The sequence below is a fragment of the Mus musculus genome, chromosome 12, assembly GCF_000001635.26.
Source record: "Mus musculus strain C57BL/6J chromosome 12, GRCm38.p6 C57BL/6J".
Taxonomy (NCBI): Eukaryota; Metazoa; Chordata; class Mammalia; order Rodentia; family Muridae; genus Mus; species Mus musculus.
In genome coordinates, this window is record NC_000078.6 from 78,739,336 (window position 1) to 78,766,071 (window position 26,736).

Genomic DNA, 26,736 nt, shown 5'->3' on the forward strand with positions numbered 1-26,736 from the left:
GAATCACAAAATCTATCCCTAGTTTTACTGCCAGCACTTGTCCCGTCTGTGTTTCGTGTGGACTTTTCAGGTGCTTTATGAAACTTCGCTAACTGAAGTTTTAAACCCTTGTAGCTACTCCATGCCTCCATTAAAGCAAATTTGTGCATTTTATCAAGATGTTCTGTGTGTTCATACATATACACAAATATATAACCTAAGAGGAGGGAAAAGCAATGTATTTCACTACTGTTGCCCTTTTGCTCTCGGCTCTAATGCTCGGACCTGAGATTAGAAGGCTGAGACACTGCTGTGCTTTCTTTCCTGTGTTTGCTCAAAATGTTACCCAGGGGCCATGAACCTAAAAGCTTTCTCTGAGCACTTGTTTATAGTTAGGCCCTAGCAGGAGCTACACATTGTTTACATCTACTTGATTTAAACAGTTTAAAGTCACAAATATGCCCTGAAACAGTCTTCTAAGAGTTCCTTTGGATAGAGGAAACTCTGTCCACTCCCACCAGTGGCTCTAGGGAACGCCCCACAGGGAAGCTCTGGATATTCCTGGTCTCCCTCCCTGCTTGAGAGCCAAAGCCTATTGAAATTCTGGAGTCTTCCACATGGGAAGGTTAGGGCTTCCTGTGACAAGTTCGTACACTACACTATGTCAGCTTCCACTGACAGATTTTAACAAGTTCTAGGTAGATTTGCTTCTCATACCTGATTTGTAATTTCTATCAAAAATTCACAATTAACCTGACTTCCCCTAGTCTGTTTCATGACTTCAGAATCAACCCAGCTGCTGAAACTTCATACTGCAAGCCTTTAGAATTGTTATACATTAGAAACAAGATATTTTAGCTTGCCAGAAACATGTAGAAGTTCTAGAACTACAGTAAAGTGCAAACACTCAGTCATCTAGTCTGCCTTCAGAAGGAACGTTTTGATTTCTAATTCGTGGCTATACCAATTCAATAAGGTATAATTAAATTATAGTAGCTATAGTAACCCATGAAGCATAGCAACAAAGCAGGAAAGTACAAATAGTTTTCTTTATTTGCCACTGTCTACTTTATTTACCTCCTGCCACTTGGAAGGAAGAAACAGGAGACAGAAGCAATCACCCCCATGCAGAATGTTCTTATGAAATGAGATCATCATAAGTCAAACATGACAAAACTGGTTTGTTTATGACTCATCATCTCTATTCTACATACTCATAGCTACGTCATTCATAATCTAGTCGGCAAATATGTGTTAAGTACTGTGTATCAGATACTAAAATTGATAGAAATCCAAAAATAATAAGGAAAATAGAAATCTAAAAATAATAAAAATATAAGGAATACATAATAATAAGGAAAATAGAAATCTAAAAATAATAAGGAAAAACATTAAATCTTTGTCTTTATAGACCTACAAGTCTCATTTGGAAAGACAAGATAATATGCAGTGCATCAGGTGTGAATAAGTATAATGAAAAACAGAGTAGTGGAGATACTAAAAAGGGAGTAGTAGGAGATAGTGGAAGATGCTATTCATCTAGTGTGTAACAGACCTCACTGAGAACATCTGAAATGTGACCCAGATGGAGCAAAGCAACCATGTGGAGACTACTTCAAGCACAAGAGACATCAAATGCAAAGCCTTTGATACAAGCTGTTGGAACAGGAGGGGCAACAAAAGCAGAAATGTGTTTGATGTGAAAGGAGAAGGGGAATTGGTAGTAAGAGCCGAGGTCAGGACCCAGAGAGTATTGAAGCAGAGTGACACTGGACTTCATCTTTATTTAGCTTTCTGGGAACTATGCTAAGAAGAGAAGCTACTGATGGGCAGGAGGTTACTGTGATAATCCAGGTAAAAGGTGATGGTTTGGACTACATCAGGATTGGAAATACTAGGGTTACAACCTGGATAGCTTTTAAATGTAAATGTGTGTATGTATATATGTATGTGTTTATTTGTGTGATTGCTGCCCTTCCATATATGTGGCAGTGAACATGTCTAGGTCAGGGGACAACTTTGTGGTAGCTGGTTCTCTCCCTCTACCATATGGATCCCAGAGATCAAACTTGGGATGTCAAACTTGGTGGTAAGCACCCTTATACCCTGAGCCATATTCCTAGCCGTGGTATCTTCTGAAGGGTGATATAACAGAATCTCATGATGGGTTTTATGTACAGTGTAAAGGAGTGCGTGAGCAAATAGAAACTAGACAAAATGATAATTTTCACATTAAATTTTCAGGGCTTGTTAGGATATCAAGTGAAGATGATGAGCAGTCAGTTGAATCTATGCACCTTAGGGTAGAACTCCAGACTATAGATATATTTGGAGTTTAGTTTAGTGTGTTTAGATAGAATCTGAAGCCATGAGACCAGATGAAATCATCAAGGGAGTAACTAATCAAGAACATAGTGATGGGACCAGGGATGTAGCTCAATGGTAGAGCAAATCGTCTATACACAAGCCTTGTCATTTGATCCACAGCAACACAGAGGACATGGTACAAACAATAGAAACATATAATGTAGTGTTTGGCCACTGCTCTAAACAACTTACATATATAAATTCACTTAATCTTCACAGTCAGTCTAGAAGATACCTATTTTTTTTTCACTTTCATTTTATAAATGAGTAAGTTAAACCCCAGAGAAATAAGTGACTTTCTTCTGACCACATGGCAGACACTACAGCTGTGATTCAAATCCAGAGAGGAGTGAACTGTTTAACGTTAGAACTCTAGGACACCCCAAAAATTACCATCTGAGGAGACAAAAAGTAATAAACAAAGGAGGTGCCAATGAGACGGGAAGAGAAGAACCATGTTTAAAGATTGTCGAGAAGTCTTGGTCTTGGCAACAAAAGCAAGAAAAGGAAAGGGCATTGACATTGTTTGGTGAGTGCGGCAATCAGATGCAATACGTGATACCACTGTGGCTGTAAGGCCTACCACCTTCAGAAATCAGCATGCAAATGTGCTACCCAGCCATGTTCAGGAGATGCTCCTGAATGCCAAGGCTAAGACAAAATACCTCCTGGGCTGGGCAAATGAGACACAGATTCAGACATGAGGCTTGTGAAGGAACAAAGTATAAAGCTATTTCAGCATCCAGTTTGTCTTGAAGGTTTTGTTTTGTTTTTTTAATTTATTCAGAGACATGGGAAGTGAGAGACACTCAGGACTAAATGTGGGGTAATCTTAGCCAAAATGCCCAAAAATGGGGAGAGGAAACTCAAAGAGTCCACCTACAATAGATAGACAGGGCCTCAAGTGGAGGGACTGGGTTACTAACACACAGACAAAATTTCTGACCCAGAATTATTCCTGTCTAAAAGAACTTCAGGGACAAAATGGTACAGAGACTGAAGAAAAGGTGGTCCAATGACCAGCCCAACTTGGGACCCATCTCATGGGGGTTGGGTGTGGGGCGGACATCTGGCCTGACACTATTACTAATGCTATGATGTGCTTACAGACTGGAGCCTCTGAGAGGCCCTACCAGCAGCTGAGACAAAAACATATTTACATCCAGCCATTAGAATGAAATTGGAGACCCCTATGGTTGAACTAGGGGAAGGATTGAAGAAACTGTAGGGGAGAGTGACCTCATAAGAAGACCAGCAGGCTCAACTAAGTCAGACCCCAGGGAGCTCCCAAAGACTGAGCCACCAACCAGGAGCATAGGACTTGTCTGAGGCCCCTGGCACAAGTATAGCAGAGGACTGCCTGGTCAGGCCTCAGTGGGAGTAAATGTGCTTAATCCTCTAGAGATTTGAGGCCCTAGGGAAGGGGGAGGCCTGATGAGGAGGAGCACCCTCTTGGAGGCAAGGAGTAGGAGGAATGGGCTGAGGAACTGTGGGAGAGGTACCAACGACTGGAATGTAAAGAAATAAATAGAAAATATTTATTTTATGTGTATTGATGTTTTGCCTGCATCAGTGTCTGTGGGAGGGTATCAGATTTCCTGGAACTGGAATTACAGAGAGTTTGTGAGCTGCCATGTAGGTGCTGGGAATTGATCCCAGGTCCTCTGAAAGAACAGTCAGTGCTTTTAACTGTTGAGCCATCTCTCCAGGCCCCCATCTTGAAGATCTTAATCAGTTGTAAAATAAATTATAATTTTTTTTTTTTTTTTGGTTTACAAAAGCAAACTGACAAAAAAAGATCCCAGAGGAGAAAACAGAAAATATTAAGTCTAGATGAAGATACAAACACACCTTTGTCTAACATTAACAAAGCAGCTGGAATTTAAAGCCTGGCCAAACACTAGGGTTTGCTTTTGTTGTTGTTACCAGGGAAACTTAAGTTCCCTTTGTAGACTCTTAGCCTTATTTATAAAAGAATTTAGAAACTGACTCAAAGGGAGCTCAAGGAGAATTTTTATTGGAGTTTAAGGGGAAAGCAATGGGTAGGTGGAAATCCTCCACCAGGAGATGGAGGGAAAAGTCCTTGCTTTCAAGGAAGGTATGAAACGAAATTGGTTTCTGAGAAATCAACAAGCTCTCCCAAGCAGGGAAGTGGTCTAGTGAGCTGAGAAAGGCCCCAAAGCATGTGGCCATCCTGTTTTTTGTTGTCCTGCTCCCTTCCTGTTTGTATTTTGTATTTTGTGATTTGTTTCACATAAACTCTACTCATAGAGGACTAAGCAGGCTAAGGAAGGGGTTCCAGTCTTTTCCAGAAAACAGCTTTCTTTCACATACTACTCTTGATGTAGCTTCTTTTGTTTTGCCGCTGCTGGAGATGGGACCTAGAGTCTCACACAAACTAAGAAAGCTCTTAGCCAAACTATCTGGGTATTGTTCTCTCTCCACCTTTCCTAGGTTAATTTCTGGGCTCAGATGATCTCCTTGCCTTGGCTTCTGGAATAGCTGTGACCATAGGCCATATACCACCATGCCAGACACAAAAGCTGTTTGAAGCTGTTATGCAATTATATTTCAATCAAAATGAGTTTGAGAATAGAAGATTTAGGCTATATACTACTCAGACCTACACACAGACATTCACATACTAACATGAGCTAAAGTAGTAACTGATATTTTTTGTGCAAATGAAACAAATTTGATTGGGAAATTGATGAAATGATATGTGTAATTTTACAATCTCTTAAGAACAGACTTGGCTTGCTTTTTGAAACTTAGTCATAATCATATCTTCATCAGAAAATTTCTAAGTTCCAAATTTACCTACTACTCTCCAGAATAAAATTTCTTCATGGAACATGCTTTATTTAGCTAAATGTCTTTAGCTTGCTACAGAGCCACTAAGAAATGTATAAATTAAAGTGTTATCAATGACTGAAATCCTAAATATTGAACATCTAATACTGGGGTTAATAAACCCAAACTTTGATTTCCTGTATACATGCCATTCAAATTTAGACAAATGGCTTATATGGATTGTGTCCCACCTAAAGGGCCATGGAATAAAAGTTTGGTTCTCAGCTTTTTGGCACAATTAAGAGATGAATGAATCATGAAAGTAGTAGGTTTTGAGCTAAGGGCTAATCTAAGGCCACACCTACTTGCAGTAGCCTTTTATTTATTTTTTTTACACCCACTCTAAGGGAAATAGCAGACTCCCTATCTCACAGACTCCACAGGTACCTTGATTGCAAGATAAAAGCAAATTTCCTGATTCAATTCCCACTTCCATAAAGACTTTTAAAGGCTCAGGCTGCTAGATATCAGAGGACTTAGGTATAGTGGGTATACTTTAACTAAATGTGCTCTCCCCCACTTCCCTTACATCCTCAGAGCCATTAATTCCCTCCCTGAAATGCAGGAGCCCTCTCCTTCCAACCACCAGAGAAGGAAGACAGTCTAACTGCAAGCAGTACTATGAAACATCCCCCTTCCTTGGAGACCTATAAGAAAGGACCCCCATTGTGTTGCATGTTGTTGTACCTGAACTTTCATGGTATCTACCTATGACTGGCTTGGAGACTGACTTCTGGGAGACCCTGTCATGTTGTCTGTCAATAGCATTAATAGCTTTTCTAGTAACTCTCTTACCCAAAAGATAAATCTGCCTCAGTGTCCCTCTCAATCCCAACCCTGAGAGGATGGCAACTTCATCAATAGATTGATTAATGCATCAAAAGAACATCACGGGTGAATTATTAGTAGATAGGGCCTAGTTGGAAGAAGTTGGCCACTGTGCGTTATGACCTTCGAAGAGTATCCCTTGTTCCCAGAGTATCCCTTGCACTCTTTCTCTTGCTCTGCCTCCTCTTGTCATCTGTGACCTGAGCTGCTTTGCCACACTATGTGTTCCTGCTCCCATGAGTATGGGCCACAGAGCAAGAGTGATAAGTATCCATGGACTGAAACCTTGAGCCCAACTAGGCCTTTCTCTGTGTTTCTCGGTTATTATAATACAGTGCTGGAAAATGACTAATGCAGTCTGTTTTTTAATTTTAAATTTAGTTAAAAATTTAATTTATGAAAATGGCATATATTTGTGATGTTTAACATGTTTTCAAATGTGTGTATATTTGAAGAAGGGCCAAACTGATCTAATTAACTTTTCTTAATATGCTTAGTTTTTGTGGTAAGAACCTTAAAATTTACTCTGTTTTTCAAGTATGCCATACATGATTAAGGATAGTCACTATTTTGTGCAACAGAGCTCTTAAACTTATTTCTCCAATCTATCAAATTTTGTAGCCTTTAATAAAAATCTCAACTCCTACCTATTTTCCCATTATTGCGGTATTCTGACTAGTTTATTCTTTGTCCTTGTCCTTACCTCCAATTAGCTAGTAAAGGTCCTCTTGCCATGAACTTTATCTTTCTTTGATTCTTTAATTTCATTTTCCATACTTTTTTTACTGTTTGTATTTACCTTGTCTCTTTATTGTGAATTCCTCCAGGACAGAGTCTATCAGCTGTTTCAACTCCTATAGCACAATGCTATTCTGAATGTTCCCCCAAATTTAAAGCAGCATGGCGTTCTACTACTTTAATACATCGGTGGGTGATATAAGCAGATATCAAGACAAAGAAGGAGGAAGAACGTGTCCTATGGTTGTTCTTCTTCTTACAGTTGGTTTTACAGTTTGGCTTTCTCTATTCATCCGTAATGTTTAGTTACAAATCAGCCAGGGTGACTCAGCAGGTGGACTGCCTTCTGACAAGGACGAACAGTTAGTTCTTCAAACAGGAGGTTTTAAAATAAATTACTGATTACTATTTTATTCCACTTTGGGATGAATGTTATATTGTCTTAACTCCCGTACTACCCATGTTAGACTCCATTTGCAGAAGCTCCCAGTCATAAAATCAGAAACAAAAGCCCTCTTAAGTTACAAATGAGAAAATTTAAGTCCAGGAAGGCTTGTTGCACATCCACATAATAGCACTCTCATCACTTTGCCTGCAGTTTTTATACTTTCTGCTCTTTCAGGTACCCATTTTTGCATACAAGGCCAGTAATTAGTGTGATATTGGGGTTCTGGAAAATGTTCTATTTACCAAAGAATAGGTTTCATATTTGCCACAATCTTCTCTTTTTAAAAATAAAAAGTTTATATTCTATACTTAGGATATAAAATAATAAAAATTTCCTGTACTTTATAAAGGAATCTCCCATATTTCCAGAGTAGCAGCTGCCCCATTGCTTCACACTAATAGTGATTGATCATTTTATCAGAGTGGAGCCTACAAGAGGAAAACCTAAGCAACTGGGGAAGCAAGGCAAGGTAGTTACCCGGCAGGGGTGTTCATTAGGGAAGAAATGTTTTGGAAAGCTGTCTGGATGGGGCTATTGGAAGGTATGAAGAGAAATGCTTTCTAGGAGCCTGGAAAGATAAGTGTTAAGAATGTTTGGTGCTCTTGAGGAGGAAATGGGTTCAGTTCCTAGCACCCAAATGGTGAATTGTAATTGTCTGCAGTCTGAGACTCAGGGAATCCAAAGATCTCTGCCTCACCAAACACCAGGCAATAGGTAACACATACACATAAATGCAGGCAAATATGCATATACACAAAATAAAAAACAAATACATCTTTTAAAAAAGAACACCCTCCCACCCTTTGGCTATATCTGTAAACATCTTTTGTCACTTTTGGAAAGGGAGATGTGCCTGGAATCTAAGGGACAGAAACTATTTTGTCAAACACATTATCATGCACAGAACAGTCCTCACAACAAGAGTAAGCTAGCTTTATGTCAACATTTCCAAAAAGGGGGTGGGGTGGGGGAACCACTTTTTAAAAAAGGAACTAGAGTACTTGTTACCTAATGTCTTATGCATTAAAAAAAAAAAAGGTAGAAAGGAATGTCAACACTCACTAACCTTTTGTGTGTGGCTAACAGTGTCTAGGAATTCTGGAGACAGTCCACTTGCAGTTCACAAATTCTCACTTCTTTGTGAAGATGAACTAAGCAGACAGTTCAGTTACATATATTTGGAAGTTGTCCGTCTGTACTCAAAGTCCACTGAGGTATGTTTGACAGAAGGAAAGAGGTCTTTAGTGGTATGTAAAAAAGTCCTGTCCTTGGCTCTGCCTTACTAACACCAATAAACAACGTTAAGTACTTAATAAAATGTCAGTAAGATTTGAATTTGATGATCCAGGAAGAGAAGGATTTCGCCCTCCCCCCACCCCCCAAAAAAAGTTGTGCTTACTTCAGAGGGCATAGTATTCCTTGGGGACACTAACAACCCATAAGAGGAAAAAGGTAGGTAGGAGCCTGGGTATATTGGGAATGGTGCTTAAAAACCACGGTGGGAGGAAATAAAGACATGATTAATTGCATATACGAAGGCACAGAGGGACAGTTGTCTACGACATGTGCCCCTGAGAAAACTCAACAGGCTGAAGCAATGGATTTAGGTCCAGCAGAAGAGGTTTCTACATAGAACATATTTCTGTTTGCTCCAAATCCAGTTCCTCGCGCACACTTTCATAGCACTTTCCGTGCCCACCCTTCCCAGATGGTGGCATAGGTGTGTCCTGACAGCATGGACTCGCGCTGGGACTAGCCTAAGTAACTCCCAATCCTCTCCGGAGAATTCTGTGACAACTGTGGCCTTTGACATCCTTCCTGGTTTTCAGAAAGGAGTCGTCTGTGGAATCAGGGAATTGTGTGGAACTTTATACACAACCAGGTGTTGGCGTCACGGTTGTTTTGAGCATTAGCATTTTTGATGTGCCTGACAGGACAACAGGGGTCTCTTCCAAGGGAATCGGATTTTTCTCAGGAGATGACCGCTTCCCAGGCCCCGTCGAGCCTTAGCGGCTTCCGAGTCCGTCTCAGGGAAGCACGGCGACCCCACACAGAGGCGAGGAGGTGGGCTGAGGCAGCGAAGCGACTCAGCGGTTAGAACGAACGCTTCGCAGTTCGAGGCGGGTGAGTGCGCGCGGCCGAGCCCCCGGGAGGCGGGGGGGGGGAAGAGCGGACCAATCAGCGGGCCCTCTCCCCACGCGCGCTCAGGATTGGACGATCCGTTCCAGCCTCTCTCCGGGCCGTGGGCGGGCCGCGCCAGGAACGGCCTGGGATAGGCGCGCCCGCTGCGCCAGCGTCCCAGGGGCGCGTGCGCGGTCTCGCGTCAGCCGCGGGGGCCGGTCTCGCGCGGCCTCGAGGAGGAGTTGCTGGCGACGGCGGCGACGGAGGAGGCTGGCGGTGAGGAGGGGGCGGGGACTGGAGACTCCGAGGTGGGAGGAATCGGGAGTTTCTGGATTCTTTATCCAGTGTTTTGAGGGCCGCCAGACGGAGGGCTGTTGCTTGGGCTGCGTTGAGGAGCGAGGGAGGGAGAGAGGATCGGCGGCCGCCGGGGCTTGGAGGTAAGGGGCGGACCCGCAGCGCCCGGGCTGTGGCGATCTTAATCAACAGGTTCCCGGGAGCGCGGCGGGGGAGGGGCGGCGGGGCTCGCACCCCCTCCCAGACCCGCCGCACCGCCAGGGTTCCCTGGGGAGAGCCCCAGGCTGAGCCGGGCGCCGCGGTGGCAGCCCAACCTTTGTCCCTCGGAGGGACGCTCCCCGCGCGATGCCGGTTGGTTCCCTGGGCCGGGGGGTGGGGGTGGGGGGGACGCACCTTGGCGCGGTGGCGGGCCACCCCGCCGGACTTGCCGGGGGCACGGCAGGGAGTCGTCTCGCTGCGCCCAGGCCCGGAGTTCGCGAGTCTCTGGGACTCTTCCCTCACCCCACCCCTGGCCGGATCGGGGAACCAGCCTGGGAAACACTTTCCCGTGGAAGACGGAATGCAGCCAGCGTTCCGGTGCCTGAGTCAGCCCCTGGTGTTCTGCTACTCATTGCGTTCTGCGGATAAACAGTTCCTGCTTCCTTGTGACCACTGCTAAAGAGTAGTGCGTTCTCAGAACTTAGACGGAGATTGTCCGGTGAACTTTGAAGCCTGTAAATGCTTGGTAGAGCTACTTTCAATGAATGCCGCTCGGAACGATCCTTATTGTAAATTACGTAACTGACTAAGGATAGCTCTCTCCTTCTGTCCAGCTGACTGACACACAGTAATGTGTGTGGAATTTAGATTCGGCCGAAAAGTTTTCCATGACACTTTACTCTAAAATGAATGCAGCACCTACGAGGGTTTTTACTTAGTGTGTTGTGTCTAATTTAGAGTTTCAAGAGTTTAAATTCTGAAAGCCAGTGTAGCAAGAATTCTAAAGTTTTGATTTAGCGGATAAGGTGGAAGGTATTTCTGGTTTTAATAAGGCACTGTAATGTTTTAATGATACTATTCTAATTATCCTTTTAAATTATGCCAGAAATTAATAACTTGTTAACTTTTGCAACAGTAACAAATTATGTGGTGTGCTGGTGTCTTTGAAGTATAGGTATTGGTGGGAATGAACACTATCCTTTCTTGACGAGCTGTTTCTATAGTATTTCTGTGGACACGATTTCTTGTTTTAAAGATCATTCTAAACTGTAATAGCAGGCTTACATTAAAATTTAAAGAGCTTTATAAGTAAAAAAGACAAAGATATCAAAAGAGATTCATAATCTTTTTTTTTGGGGGGGGGGCGTCGAGAAAGGGTTTCTCTGTATAGCCCTGGCTGTCCTGGAACTCACTTTGTAGACCAGGCTGGCCTCGAACTCAGAAATCCGCCTGCCTCTGCCTCCTGAGTGCTGGGACTAAAGGTGTGCGCCACCACACCCAGCGTTTCATAATCTTTTAAAAATTGAGTAAATTTGCCACGAATGACTAAAAGTCATCACCTTGAATTTGACAAATAATGGTGGACTCCTTAGTGATTTTATACACACACACACACACACACACATACACATATATAAATATAATGTTAAAATAGATGAGAGACTTAATATAATTCTACCTAAGGGTCATCCAAAGTGGTACAGTGACTTAGCTATGCATGTCGACTTCGGAATTGTAATTTTTTTGAAAAAAGATTTTATTTATATGTTCATGGGGGTGGGATATTGACACATATATGCATGTGCCAGTGGCAGCTGAAGGCATTGAATTCCCCTAGAACTAGAGTTACAGGCTCTCGGGGACCACCCATTGTGGGTGCTGGGAGCTTAACTTGGTTCCTCAGCAAGAGCTCTTTAATGCTGAGCCCTCCATCTAGGCTACTGTATTGTGGTCTGATTAAAAAGCTCAGACTCACTACCTATAGTCCCCTACCTATGTAAACAAAAGCCAAATCTGCTTTCTGTCATGTCATGTCTAAAATACTTCTGTTCTTTGTTTAAGATACTGTGTAGACCAGAGTTCTGAGCCACTGTTTGGTGTTCTCTTCTGTTGAGGTTTCTCCTGTAATGTGTGCACAGCATGCATTAATAAACTCACATAATTGAGAATAACCTCCTTGAAGTCCTTTGATGGATCTTGTATGTTAATCACAAACAAACTACCTTCATATTAACATTTACACTCAAATTGGACTGGTGAGCACTGTAGTCTTACAAAGTTAACACACATTTAAATGTCACAATCATCAGACTTTCAAAAAATTTAAGATGACAATATTTAGCATATTCTTTTAACTTTTCCACAGGTAAAATTCATGCTTTCTTTTCATATGTTACCGTGTACAATATTTTGGAAATGTTTTGGGAAAAAATTGTTCTGACTTACGTATATTAATGTGACCTATTAATTCTCTGATGTTTTGCTGATTTTGGAGTGTTTATTATACACTTAGTAAATTACAGGATCATTAAGTTGGAAGTCATCTTATGTATGTACAGAACATTTTTAGGTCTCAGGGACAAGTTAGGGTTGTAGAAGAGGTGATGAGTGTGAAGTAAATACTTCACACTTGTTTTGGTATTCTACTTTTAGTGGTGTTCTCATTGCACGTGACTGCCCACTTCTCCTCCCTAGCATCTTGCTTGGTATGTAGCCCAAGCAGACCTACACCTGGTAATGTAACTAGACTGGCCCCAAACTCCTCATTCTCTTGCCTTAGACTCCAAAGTACTGGCATTGCAGGCATGTGCCACCACGCCCAGCTCTTTACTAATTGTTAATTAAATCAGTAAGTTACTTTCTCCACATCATATTAATTACTGCCAAGGTTGTATGTCCTGCCCTCCTCACTTCTATCTGTGTTTTTTCCTTTTTTTTTTTTCAATAACTACCCAATTTATTCCTTTTTGAAGTTTTTTCTATTTTTTTAAATACTTCAAACAGTGCTTAATGAATATCCTTCAGTGTGTCTCTGAAAGATGTGTGTTTTCCCAAGATGTATACCACCTGCAAAGGGAACTGTTGACTGCAGTTTGCTGTGCATTTTTGACTTGATTGGTTGCAGCCAGGCAAATGATTTTCCCTGCATTTACTCTTATGAGTGGAAGTGTTTTCTTATCTTTGCCCATGATTAGCATTGTCAGTTTTAAATTTTTCTGACCATATGGATGAGAAATTATGTATTTGTTTCCTTTCTTTAAAAGATTAAATTTTTATGTATTGGCACAGTCAAGAAACGGAACAGTTTCATGTACTATCTTTTTTTAAAGTCAGCCTCCCCCCAGACTTTACTCCTAGCAACTAATGATTTCCCTCCTATAATCTCTCTTTTTAAGACATTTAATAGTATTATCTAGTTTTTCTTGTCATTCATTTGAAGTTTTTAGTTTATTAAATCCTTTGTGAAAGGTATACGTACTGCACACATGTGGAAAGACACACGGAGCCTTTCCTCTTTGGGGAGGGGTTTGAGACGCAGACTGTTCAAAGCCCAGCTATGTCTTACTTAAGCTGGAGATTGTCCTTCCTCGTGAGGCTTACGCACCTCCTTGTACACCTGCCTTGTTGGCACCAGCCTTGGCTTTTCAGTCCTCCTCACCTCTTCCTTGTTTCCTTTGCATCCCTTTAAACCATTATCTTGAGGTCTTTTTCTTCTTACACAGGCCATGTCTTGCAAGTCTATGTAAAGGTATGAAATACTCCAAGTATTTGCATACCATCCTTGTAGAGGTGCCATGCTAATCTTTACCTTGCCAGCATTAGTGTATGTGCTGCTTAAGCAAGCACCATCTCTCCTTTTCTTTCATTTAGCATGATACATTTTAGGTTTCATCTTTCCTGAGCACATCCAGTTCCTTCCAATTTATTGCTGAACACAGTATTCTCTTGTATGAATACCAACATTTATTTATCTATTCACCAACATTTGTTTTTAAGCTTTTTGTGATTGTAAAGTTGCCATAAATCTGTGTAAATAAGTTTTTTAGTGTCTTCCTTTCTCTAACTTATGTATTTAAAGATGAAACAAAACAGCAGCAAAATTAAAGCAAAATCTGTCTTTAGTAGGCAAAGTAGTGGCCCTTGAAGATATTCTAATAATTAGAACTTGTGAATATATTTGGTTATGTTTCAGTTTAATCAGGTTGTTAATCAGCGTCTTAGAATATGGAGATTATTCATGTGGGCCTAATTATCACGAGTCTTTAAAAGGAGAGAGGGGAAGGGTGGAATCTGGGGGAAAAAAGATGCAACAGTAGAAACAGCTTCTAGATGGAGAAAAGAAAGCTGGTGTGTTTGAAGATGGAAGAGAGGAGCCCCAAGCAAAGTAGTGTGCTTGATTTTCACAGGTAAAAAACCGTAGGAAATGAATTAGTCTTTGGCACCAGGAGTATGGGGGACACGGCTCTGATAGGACTTTAATGTTAGCCCAGGGGACCTGTCAGGCTTGTGGAATTAAAAATTCTTAAGTATGTGATTCTTTAAAGGCCATTGTGTTTGTGGTACTTTGAAGCACTCTGGAAACCTAGTCCACCACGTACACTTCAAATCTCTTCCAAGTAGCTGAGCCATTTCCATTGCTGCCAGCAATGTGTGAGAGCTCTGTTGTTTTACATCCTTATCAGCACTTGATATAATCAGCCTTTTTCATTTTAGCCATTCTAACAGGCATATAGTAGTATGTCAAGGTATTTTAAAATTAAGAGTTCTCTTATATTATAATTAATAATGTTGAATATTGTTTGATGTGCTTATTTGCATGCACTCTTTGTGAAATAACAAAATGCTTTGCCATTTTTATTTATCTTTTTTTTTTATTTTTTTATTAGGTATTTTCCTCATTTACATTTCCAATGCTATCCCAAAAGTCCCCCATTCCCACCCACCCCCACTCCCCTACCCACCCACTCCCCCTTTTTGGCCCTGGCGTTCCCCTGTACTGGGGCATATAAAGTTTGCAAGTCCAATGGGCCTCTCTTTCCAGTGATGGCCGACTAGGCCATCTTTTGATACATATGCAGCTAGAGACACGAGCTCCAGGGTACTGGTTAGTTCATATTGTTGTTCCACCTATAGGGTTGCAGTTCCCTTTAGCTCCTTGGGTACTTTGTCTAGCTCCTCCATTGGGGGCCCTGTGATCCATCCAATAGCTGACTGTGAACATCCACTTCTGTGTTTGCTAGGCCCCGGCATAGTCTCATAAGAGACAGCTATATCTGGGTCCTTTCAGCAAAATCTTGCTAGTGTATGCAATGGTGTCAGCGTTTGGAAGCTGATTATGGGATGGATCCCTGGATAAGGCAATCACCAGATGGTCCATCCTTTCCTCACAGCTCCAAATTTTGTCTCTGTAACTCCTCCCATGGGTGTTTTGTTCCCAATTCTAAGAAGGGGCACAGTGTCCACACTTTGGTCTTCGTTCTTCTTGAGTTTCATGCGTTTAACAAATTGTATCTTATATCTTGGGTATCCTAAGTTTCTGGGCTAATATCCACTTATCAGTGAGTACATATTGTGAGAGTTCCTTTGTGATTGGGTTACCTCACTCAGGATGATGCCCTCAAGGTCCATCCATTTGCCCAGGAATTTCATAAATTCATTCTTTTTAATAGCTGAGTAGTACTTCATTGTATAAATGTACCACATTTTCTGTATCCATTCCTCTGTTGAGGGACATCTGGGTTCTTTCCAGCTTCTGGCTATTATAAATAAGGCTGCTATGAACATAGTGGAGCATGTGTCCTTCTTACCGGTTGGGACATCTTCTGGATATATGCCCAGGAGAGGTATTGCGGGATCCTCCGGTAGTACTATGTCCAATTTTCTGAGGAACCGCCAGACTGATTTCCAGAGTGGTTGTACAAGCTTGCAATCCCACCAACAATGGAGGAGTGTTCCTCTTTCTCCACATCCTCCTCAGCATCTGCTGTCACCTGAATTTTTGATCTTAGCCATTCTGACTGGCATGAGGTGGAATTATCATTTATTTTTAAATTTATTTATTTTTAGACAGTGTGTTATTCTGTTTTCCCGTATGTTTTTGCAGTTTTGCTCTTCCTGCCTCAGCCTCCCCACTAGCAGGGACATTACGTGTACCAGCTTCCCAGACTTCTGTTTTTTACTGTAGACTTTAGCCTCAAGCACGTGCTTTACTGCTGAGCTGCACCCCCCAGCCCAAGTTTTGATAGTTCTTTATAGTGCTTTTTCTTTTATCAGATAAGTCATTTGCCAAGATTTTTCTCCTAACCTATTAACCTTTTCATCTTCATATCTGCCTTTTGAGGTATTGACATTGTAAACTTTGATGAAGTCCAAATGAGCAATTGTTTATTTTATGGATCTGATCTGTGATATCGTATCTGAAGAACCTGCCTTACCCAGGCTCATCGAGTTTCTTCTTTACTTTTTCCCACAAGTTACATATTTTTACATTTCACACTTGGATTTGTGTTCCATTGCATTCATTTCAATATAAAATGAAAAATACAAGTAGTTTCATTTATTTGTCTTGTTTTTTCATGACACTTGAAAGGACTTCTTGAAATAACCAATGTTTATGTCAAAACAACACAATATTGGTATGTTCTATTAATCTATTTATCTGTCTTTTTACTAATAATACATTGTCTTGATTATTGAATGTCAAACATGTCTTAGCAAACAGTAATGTGAATACTGCAAGTATTCTTTTTCAAATTCACTGTGGATATCTTAGTTCCATTGATTTCCATATAATACCTAGAATCAGGTTGTTGAAAGCAAAAGAACTACCATATTGGTAATTTGATTGGGGTTGGCTTATCTGTAAATCAACCTGGACTCTTGGTGACTTCATCTTGTTAATTTTTTAATTTATATTTAATTTTGCAATACTAACAGTTGAAACCGAGGTCTTGAGCATCTGGATAACTGCTTAACACTAAACTGTATCCGAGCCTGTGTCTAGTAATTTATAACACAGTATTTCGCCTCATTAATCTTGCTCTTGATTTTGTTCATGAGAATTTTAAATTTTTCAACAAACAGTTCCTGCATAATATAGGTCTTTATCTAAGTATTTCAGTCTTTTTATTCTATTATAAATGGCAAAATGGTAATTAAAATAGTTTCTAATTAATGATTAATATGTGGAAAATCAACTAAATCATATAATAAACTTTATATTTGTTTTTGTTGTTTTGTTTTGTTTTTTGCATCTTTTGACTCAGGGATCTCATTGTGTAGCCCAAGCTGGTCTTGAACTAAAAAATCCTGCCTCAGTGTCTTAAGTACTGATGATTATAGGCATGTATCATTGCACCCCCCTCCCACCTCCCTTTTTTGACGCAATGTTTGTTATCTGGACTGACCTTGAAATGCTGAGCTCAGATGATCTTCCTGCCTCAGTCTCCCAGGTTGCTGAGCCTATTACGTATTTGGTGCCAAATATATGTATGTAATGTATGCCAAATACATATGTAGATGAATGTGTATTTGGCTTGCATATGTGTCTGTGCACCATTTGTGTTCCTGTAAGGTCAGAAAAGACCATCAGATCCCCTGAAACTGGAGGGATGGATGGTTGGCCAGCATGTGGGTGCTGGGAACCTGGTTCCTCAGCAAAAGCAGCACAGGTAAATCTTAACTGCTGAGCCAACTCTCCAGCCTCTCATTTTATTTTTCCCCTAGGCTCATTGGCTTTCTCCCCCACCCCCACCCCCAAACAAGTGGTTGATATATTGTGATTTTCTAATTAAAGAGCTGTAATATAAAGAAAAAAAAATATTTTTTCATTTAACTCAGAATGCTTTTTTTAATTTTGTTTGTTTATTTATTTATTTATTTATTTATTTATTTATTTATTTCAAGACAGGGTTTCTCTGTGTAGCCCTGGCTGTCCTGGAACTCACTCTGTAGACCAGGCTGGCCTTGAACTCAGAAATCCGTCTGCCTCTGCCTCCCAAGTGCGGGGGTTAAAGGCATGCACCACCACTGCCTCTCTTTCTTTTTTTAAACTTTCACTTGGCTAGAATTTCCAGTGGTTTGGGATAGGATAAATAAAAGGATATTTTTTTTTTAAGATTTTATTATTATTATACATAAGTACACTGTAGCTGTCTTCAGACTCTCATTATGGATGGTTGTGAGCCACCATGTAGTTGCTGGGATTTGAACTCAGGACCTTCGGGAAGAGCAGTCAGTGCCCTTACCCGCTGAGCCATCCCATCAGCCCTAAAAGGATATTCTTATGAAGTAAGATAATTGCATTTTCACTTTTAAAAAATAGGCCATTTTATGGATCCTTTGAACTAGATGAAACTTGGTATTTCCCAGGTTATTGAAGTAATTTTTTTGTCATAAATGGTTGTCAAATTTTGTCATATCTTGTCTGCATCTGTTGAGATGATCATGATTTCTTTTTCCCCTATTAGTCTATTAGCATGATTCATACTAGTTTTTCGGTGTTGAATCAAACTAGTATGCTTTTACGATTATTTTAAACAAAAAGTCACTTTGGATAGATTATAAATTATGTATAAAATTAGGAGAATTAAGATTCCTTTAACAAGTATGTGTGTTTAGTATGTTAAAATTCCTTTGTGCACATTTGTATTCATGCTTATGTGCATATGTACTAGGTCTACCTTTGATGTTCTGAAGTACCTGTCCACCTTGTTTTTTTTTTGAGATTGTATCTCTCAGTGGCCTGGGGCGCAATGATTAAGCTAGACTGGTTGGCATCAAGAGATCCCTGAGCCCCAGGGATCTTATCTTTATCTTCTAAGTGAGAGCTAGATTTTTTTCATGTGGGTTCCGGGAATTGAACTCAAGTTCTCATGAAACTTGGTATTTCCCAATAAATACAAATATAAATAAATATAAAGCAAGTGCTTTATCAGGTAAGCTATCCTCTCAGTCCTGGACTTAAGATTTGCTGATTCATAATGAAGTTTGTAGACTGAAGGACTCTTCTTTAAAATTACAAAGTAATCAAAGAAAATGTTAGATGTATCACTGTAATCAAATATTCTTTACACTGGGTTTATGTGTACATGTTAAAATAGCTTTAGAAAATGAATTATGGTTTTTGTTATTTGCTTGTTTTGTTTTTTTATGGGGTAGGGGGTAGTGCTGAGACAGGGTTTCTCTGTATAGCTCTTGCTGTCCTGTAACTCACTCTGTAGACCAGGCTGCCTTGTTTTAATTTTTTTTTTTAATACAGATGTTGATAGAAGCTTAATTCCTATTAAAATCTATATCTCCCAATGGGAAAAAAATGAGCTGGCATACTCATCCCAGGAGATAATATTCAGCAGTGAAAAGAAGCAGATTAATACATGGCATAACCTGGATGAATCTCCAGATACTAGTGGGGGATCTCAAGTTACTAGGTGGTTCCACTTACATAATGTACCTGAATTGACAGAATTAAGAATGGATAACAAGGGAGGCAGTGTGGCACACATCTTTAATCCTAGCACTCAGGAGACAGAGGCAGGGATCTCTCTGAGTTTGAGCCTAGCCTGGTTTACAGAGCAAATTCCAGGATAGATGGGGCTACATAGAGAAACCCTGTTTCAAGAAACTAAGAATAAATACATAAATAAAGAAAAATGAATTTAAAAATGGATGAACAGATTAGTTGTTAGAGATTACAGGCCTTCTATAGAATAGGTGTGATCTTCAAAGGGACATGCCAAAGATCTTTGTGAAAATATAGATCTTAACCAACACTATGAGCATGTGGTTGTGATATTGTACTATAGTTGGAAAGGTTAGCAAAGATTAGGAGCTCTGTATATTTTCTTACAACTGCATATGAATTTCAAAGTAAAAGTTCTAATTAAGGGGGGTGGGAAACAAAGTAAAAAGAAAAAGGTCTAACAACTTATATCTTGAAAATCTAGAATCATGGGGAATGCCTTGGAAAAAATTGTATTCCCTATAAAGAATGAGACCATCCAAGTAAGAATTTAAGGTTGATGAAGAAATAAATTCAGTTTGCACACTTGACAATTTCTGCAGGTACCAAAAATCCTCTGTTGTAGGTATTGAGTTCTCTTGTTACAAAGGTAGTTGTCCAAAGAACATGACTGTTACAATAAAACTTTATTGTTCATGCATCTCTTGATGACAGGGATATATTCTGAGTAATGCAGTAGTAATGAGGTACTCTCTTCCAGGTTACATTACAGTCAGGACCAGTACAGTAGTTGTCCCAAGTACAAAGTTGCCGCTTCTCTTTCTTCATTAGCATTACTTAGGCCTTAGCCTGAGAAATGTCAGAGTTCACTTACACAAAAAGGTAGTGATGATATAAACCAGCCAGTGCTTGACTTGATTTCCCTGTCCTTACCGTAGGTCAGTGAATTATTCAGAAGAGAAGGTAGGACAGAACAAAATTAGAATTATGCCCCTGTATACTATGATACAAAGGAACTGAGTTCTGTGTGAGTAGGTTTGAGGAAAAGCTTATGCTGAAGTCAGATGTGATACCTCATGGGGCAAGCCCAGCACATGGGAGGTTGAGGCAGGAGATTTGCCTTTGAGGCCAGCCTGGGCCACATCGTGCCTTCTGGGACAGCCTGAGCTACAGAATGAGTCTTTTCTCAAAAACCATGCACGTAACACAGGAAGGGTTTTACCAGGGAGAACATACAAAAGCATATGGGGGCCAAATACTCAGTTGAAGAACTAAAAGGAAACTGGTATAATTGCAATGCAGAGAAAATTTGAGGATTGGTCTGAAAATTTTTTTATTAGATATTTTCTTTATTTACATTTCAAATGCTATCCCTAAAGTTCCCTATACCCTCCCCCTGCCCTGCTCCTCTATCCCCCCCCCCCCCCACACACACACACACACTCCCACTTCTTGGCCCTGGCTTTCCCTGGTACTGGGGCATATAAAGTTTGCAAGACCTAGGGGCCTCGCTTCCCAATGATGGCTGACTAGGCCATCGTCTGCTACATATGCAGCTAGAGACATGAGCTCTGGAGGTACTGGTTAGTTCATATTGTTGTTCCTTGGTCTGAAATTCTTAATTCAGTATATTGGTAAGAAATGTGGAGCTGTTCCTTTAAGACAGTGAATTTTATATGTATAATGAATATATTTTAAGTAGGAGTAGTCTCTAAAATGGTGCTTAGAAGTATAGTATAAATAGTAAAAAACAGTCCAGTAATACAAATGGTTATAATTATTAGCATGATATATATGAATGAATGACAGAATCTCACAGTATTGCCCAGGCTAGCCTCAAACTCGGTATCTTCCTACTTCAGCCTCATGAGTACTGGGATTCAAGGTATGTATGTACAACTGTTCCCAGCTGGTGAGTTTTTATTTTGAACAAAGACAAAGTTATTTAATTCAGAGTTTTTATTTATCGTGAAAACTTAAGAGACTTTAAAGAAACAAAAGAAAATCCATTCTACTTTATTCCAAAATATCTTAGAAGTCACATACATTTGTGGGTTAGTCAGAGTGGATTGCTTGTTTGCTAGTGAGTACTTGCAAAAGGGAAGTAAAATATAAAACAAGTGCTAGATTGTTTGATTTTGAGCTTAATACCTTCATGAAATGTGGGTGAATGGAAAACCCTGCGTTCTCATTAAATATATTTTGAGTTGTGAAAAGTTTTCTTTGGTTAAACTATAGAAGACACTTAGTTGTGAATATTAAGATTTCAGTAACTTTGTTGAGCTGTTTAATTTGTTGAGCTGTTTAATTTGACAAATTTTTAAAATTTGAGTTTATCAAATATTTAACATAGGATTCTAATATTTGGCCTTCTTGTTTTTTCAGTTTAGGGCTCTTTTTTTTAGTTAATCATGTGCTTAAAGACCCTAAACATAAAGGCTTTGAGGCTTCTTAGGTTGATTTTTTATCTCATAAGGTAGAAGAAGATTACTTTCTGTAAATATTTTAAGCTTCATGGGTCATTTTGCCTCTGTAGTAGGTATTCAGTTCTGCTGTTAGAGTACAAAGGTAGTTATCCAAACAACCATGACTATGTTCCAATAAAACTTTATGGTTTGTGCATCACTTACTGACACGTGTATGTTCTGAGAAATATGATACATCATTTGTAATTTTTTCATGGTGTGAATGTCACAAAATGTGCTTACACAAACTTAAATGGTGTGGGTCATTACTCTGAGGCCTCTGAGTACAGGATTTACTGCCTTTTCAGCAGAACATACTTCATCACAGTAAGCCTTTTATATAAGTAGGCCTAGACTCTAAAATAATGATTAGAAGTATAGTATAGATAATAAAAACAATCCAGTGGTATAATTTGTTGCCATTATCAAGTATACATATTACACATAATTGTACATATTATACTTTATGTGTAGAAGGTTTTGTTTACATCAACATCAGCATAAATGTGATCTATTATAGTCTTTTGGGATCAGTGTCTTAATGTAGTCTGTCTTGACTAGAAAGTCTTTATGCTGTCTATTACTGTACCTGTTTTAAAAAAAAAAGAAAAAGAAAAAAAAACACAAAAAAGCCTGGCGGTGGTGGTGCACGCCTTTAGTCCCAGCACTTGGGAGACAGAGGCAGGCGGATTTCTGAGTTCGAGGCCAGCCTGGTCTACAAAGTGAGTTCCAGGATAGCCAGGGCTATACAGAGAAACTGTGTCTCGAAAAAAAACAAAACAAAAAAAAGGTATGCTTGATTTGACCTTTGGGTTTTGCCTACATACCTCTCCTTTAAGTCAGCCGCCCTCCCCCCAAAAAAAAAATCAGTGTAGGAAGTAAAAGTTTTAGAAGAAACATTTAGTTTAAATTTATTAGATATTTAACTTTGTTATAATTTTAATAGACTTGGGGTATCTAAAATATTATGTTTAGTAATGCGTGTGCATTACTGTACCTGTTTTGTACCTGTACTGTACATGTTACAGACGCTGTGGTATCATGCATGTTTCCACAGGCTAAGTATGCAGATCTGTGGGCAACTTTCAGGAGTTGGTTCTCTTTACCATGTTGACCCTGAAGAAGAACTCCATTTGTTAGGCCTGATCATTTTACTGGTTGGCTCTTAGTAGTGAAAAAGGCTTTGTTTTGTTTGTTTTTAATTATATGTATATATGTCTGGGTGTGAATTAAATACTCATAAATTGGAACTGGGGCAGAAGTTTGATACCCTGGTGCTGAGTTATAGGCACTGAGCCACCTGGCATGGTTGCTTAGAACTGAAAGTAGACCTTCTACAAGAGCAGGAAGTGCTTCTAACCTCTGAAACACTTCTCTAGCTCACCTTTGCCATTTGGGGGGAATTCTATTTGCCTAGCATAAAGAGATTGTTCTATATTTCCTTATATAATATTCATGGTTTTACATTTTAGAGTTAGGTTTATGATCCATTTTGGGTAAAATGTAAAGTATGAGATTTCATATCCATTTGTTAAAAAGATTTTTTCTTCTGCATTTATTTTCCCTTGTTTCTTTTCCAGAAACAATTGCATAATGTGTGAGCTTCTATCTGTGAGCTCTTGCTTTCTGCTAATATGTCTTTTCTTTTGTTAGTACTACATAGTGCTGGCTACTGGGGCTACTTCTATTAAGTAGTCTGAGTTTTTCGACTTACTCCTTATAAAAAATTGTTATTACTGATTTAGTCTATATATTTTGAAATAAGCTTGTTGATATCTCTAGTTATTTATGCACATCTTGAAAAGAATTATGCAAAACCTGAATATTTAAAACTTAAATATTTAGTAGAGTTAAATCCTCAAAGGATTATAGAAGCAGGATGGCTTTTGATGTCACTCGATATGATGTTTGCCTAGCATTTTTTTTTTTTTTTTTTTTTTTTCCATTTTTTATTAGGTATTTAACTCATTTACATTTCCAATGCTATACCAAAAGTCCCCCATATCCACCCACCCCCACTCCCCTGCCCACCCACTCCCCCTTTTTGGCCCTGGTATTCCCCTGTACTGGGGCATATAAAGTTTGCAAGTCCAATGGGCCTCTCTTTCCAGTGATGGCCGACTAGGCCATCTTTTGATATATATGCAGCTAGAGTCAAGAGCTCCGGGGTACTGGTTAGCTCATAATGTTGTTCCACCTATAGGGTTGCAGATCCCTTTAGCTCCTTGGCTACTTTCTCTAGCTCCTCCATTGGGAGCCCTATGATCCATCCATTAGCTGACTGTGAGCATCCACTTCTGTGTTTGCTGGGCCCCGGCATAGTCTCACAAGAGACAGCTACATCTGCGTCCTTTCAATAAAATCTTGCTAGTGTATGCAATGGTGTCAGCGTTTGGATGCTGATTATGGGGTGGATCCCTGGCTATTTGCCTAGCATTCTTAAGGGCCCTGGGTCAATACCAGTCTCACCAAACATGAGTAACTAAGTCAGATTCCCTTTGTTTACTCTGATTCCACAAGAAACTGTCAGCCGGGCGGTGGTGGCGCACACCTTAAATCCCAGCACTTGGGAGGCAGAGGCAGGCGGATTTCTGAGTTGGAGGCCAGCCTGGTCTACAGAGTGAGTTCTAGGACAGCCAGGACTATACAGAGATACCCTGTCTCCAAAAAACAAAAAAGTTAAAAAAAAAAAAAACCTGTCTATATACTGCTGCCATTAGCATGTTCTTAATATGTTACTCTATAACAGTATTAAATAACATTATATATATTCTTTCTTTATAACAAATATATGAGTTTTTACTTTTTTAGATTTTTAAAAAGTTTTTATGTATATGAGTGTTTTGCTTGTATGTATGTATGTATGTATGTATGTGTATATGTGCACCACATGCATGCAGGCCAGAAGTCATCAGATGCCCTGAAGCTGGAGTTACAAGTGGTTTTGAACCATCATGTGGGTGCTTGCAACTGAACTCAGGTTGTTTACAAGATCAACAAGTGCTCTTCACCACTCAGCCATCTTGCCAGCCCCTCCTTGTAAAACATTTGTAAGCTGAGGGTTGAAACTATTATTTTCTGTTTATTTAACTGTGCCCTGGAATATCAAACACAAAATATTTCCTGACTGATAACCCTAGAAGAAAAAAATTTCCTAAACAGCTCTTTAATTTTAGCATTAGAAAATAATTTGGGGCTTGACATGTAGTAAATAGAGTATTTAACTAGTATGCACAAAGTGCTAGGTTTGATTCCCAGCGGCACATAAACTGAATGTGGTGGGTAATTCAGGCACTCACAATGAAGAGACAAGATAGTCAGAAGTTCAAGGTCATCCTCAGATGCATAGAGAGTTTGAGGCCAGCCTGAGACCCAAGGTACTCTATCAGAAAAACAAAACAAAAATGCAGAGTTTTGTTAATCTGATGGTTCTTTCATCTCCTCCTCTGAAACACATGCATACTGAAGTATCAAAGGGATTCATAGGAGCTTAGGCCATGAGACTCTTACCTATCTAAGGACAATACATGTGACCTTTAAATATTTTTGAAAATGATTCACTTAATAGGAATTAATAGATGCTTAACAGCTAGCCAAAAGAAAGTTAGTAGGATTTTGGAGACTTAAAAATAACCACCTTTTTGAAAAAAAATTCAATTTTTTTATGTGTATGGGTGGTTTCCTGTACGTGTGTCTGTGCACTTGTATTCTGGAGGTCAGAGGAGGGAGGGTATTGGACCCCCTGGAATTGTAGATACTGTGAACCACCATGTGGGTGCTGCGTTTTAAATCTGGGTCCTTGAAAGATCAGCAGCCAGTGCTTTTAACCACTGAGGCATCTCTCTAGCCCCCATAATCATCCATCTCTCTCTCTTTCTCTCTCTCTCACACACTTTGTTTCTTATTGTTTTAGAGCAATATGAATATATACTGTGACTAAATAAAAATTGCCTTTTGCTTTCCCCTAACTCTTAATTCAAGTGGTATTTAATGTTTCATCTCTCGATGTGTTAAGCTGTGTGTGGTTGCCTCTATATCTATTCCTTAAGTATCACCAACCACATTTCCAAGTTTTTATCAGTACTCTCTCTTTGGGAAATGAGGAAATTGAGGTTCAAATTAATTATTCAAAATCATATTGTGATAGTGAAGATTAGAAATTCATTTAACCCCAAACCCTAGTTTTTCTTTGTAGTGAAGCCTACTTAAGACTTACTTAATGTTGTCTTTTTGGTAAGATTATCATTTTGAAGAAAGACCCTTCAACTTACTTGGTATTTAAAATATACTTGAATTAGAGCAAAGGATCTTGAGCAGATTACTAATTAAGCTCGATGCGGGTAGAAACAAATGTCTTTTTATCTGAGTATCTTACTGTTTAGTGTGGCTGTGATGTAATGAGAAATGTGTTTGGACTTTGTTCTCTGTTCCTGACGTAGAGCTTTTAAATCCCTTGGAATTTACTTAGTGATAAGAGTGTCTTTTGTTGCAATGACATACTTCTTGCCTGGACCCTTAAATAGCTTCAGGTTGGGACTGGCCACCAGAAAAATCAAGGCATGATTACAGGTTAATTCTGTACCTTTGAGGAGTTAGGGTGGAGTAGAATTACCAGAAGCCAATGATTAAATCAATCATGCTGTGAAAATAAAGCTTACATTAAAAATACTCTAAATGATAGCATTCAGAGTCTTCTGTTGGTATGTGCACCTGGAGAAGACACAAGAACGTACTATCTTCTTACCCTCATGCTTTCCCCTATGCATCTCTCCCATTTGGATTTCCTAAGTTGTATTCTTTTATGTAAATCAGAGATTATATGCAAAATGCCTTCTTGAGTTCTTTAGCCATTTGATAAATTTTTAAACATGAGGAAGGGATTATGGGAATTCATGGTTAATAAATCGCTGCATGATCAGAATTACAGGAGATTTAGGACATAAGGCTGACATCTGAATTGGAGGCAGTCTTGAGACCTGTACCATACTGTGTGAGATGGAGGTAGATGAGAATTGTAAGACTTTCAGTTGCTATCTGAAGAATCAGAGAATCTCCAGGAATGAGAAAGAGACCATTTGATGTTGGGTATTTAGTGGGGCTGGAGAGATGGCTTGGTAGTAAAGAGTACTTGCTTTCTCTTGCAAAGGACCCAGGTTCAGTTCCCAGGACCAATGTGGTAGCTCTTAACCATCTAACTCCCAGGG

The 26,736-nt window shown here is 39.7% G+C and overlaps 1 protein-coding gene across 5 annotated transcripts in view; it reads left to right on the forward strand.

Annotated features, from left to right (window-relative positions):
- Nucleotides 1-9,546: 9,546 nt before the first annotated feature.
- Mpp5 (membrane protein, palmitoylated 5 (MAGUK p55 subfamily member 5)) overlaps nucleotides 9,547-26,736 on the forward strand; it is a 91,833-nt gene continuing 74,643 nt past the window's right edge. The window contains exon 1 of one of the 5 annotated variants that reach the window (XM_030246824.1): nucleotides 9,547-9,610. The gene's annotated coding sequence lies outside the window, so the exon portion shown is untranslated. Of the gene's footprint in view, nucleotides 9,772-26,736 lie in introns of all 5 variants that reach the window. The other 4 variants (XM_006516097.4, XM_006516098.3, NM_019579.3 and 1 more) reach the window with 4 other exon arrangements.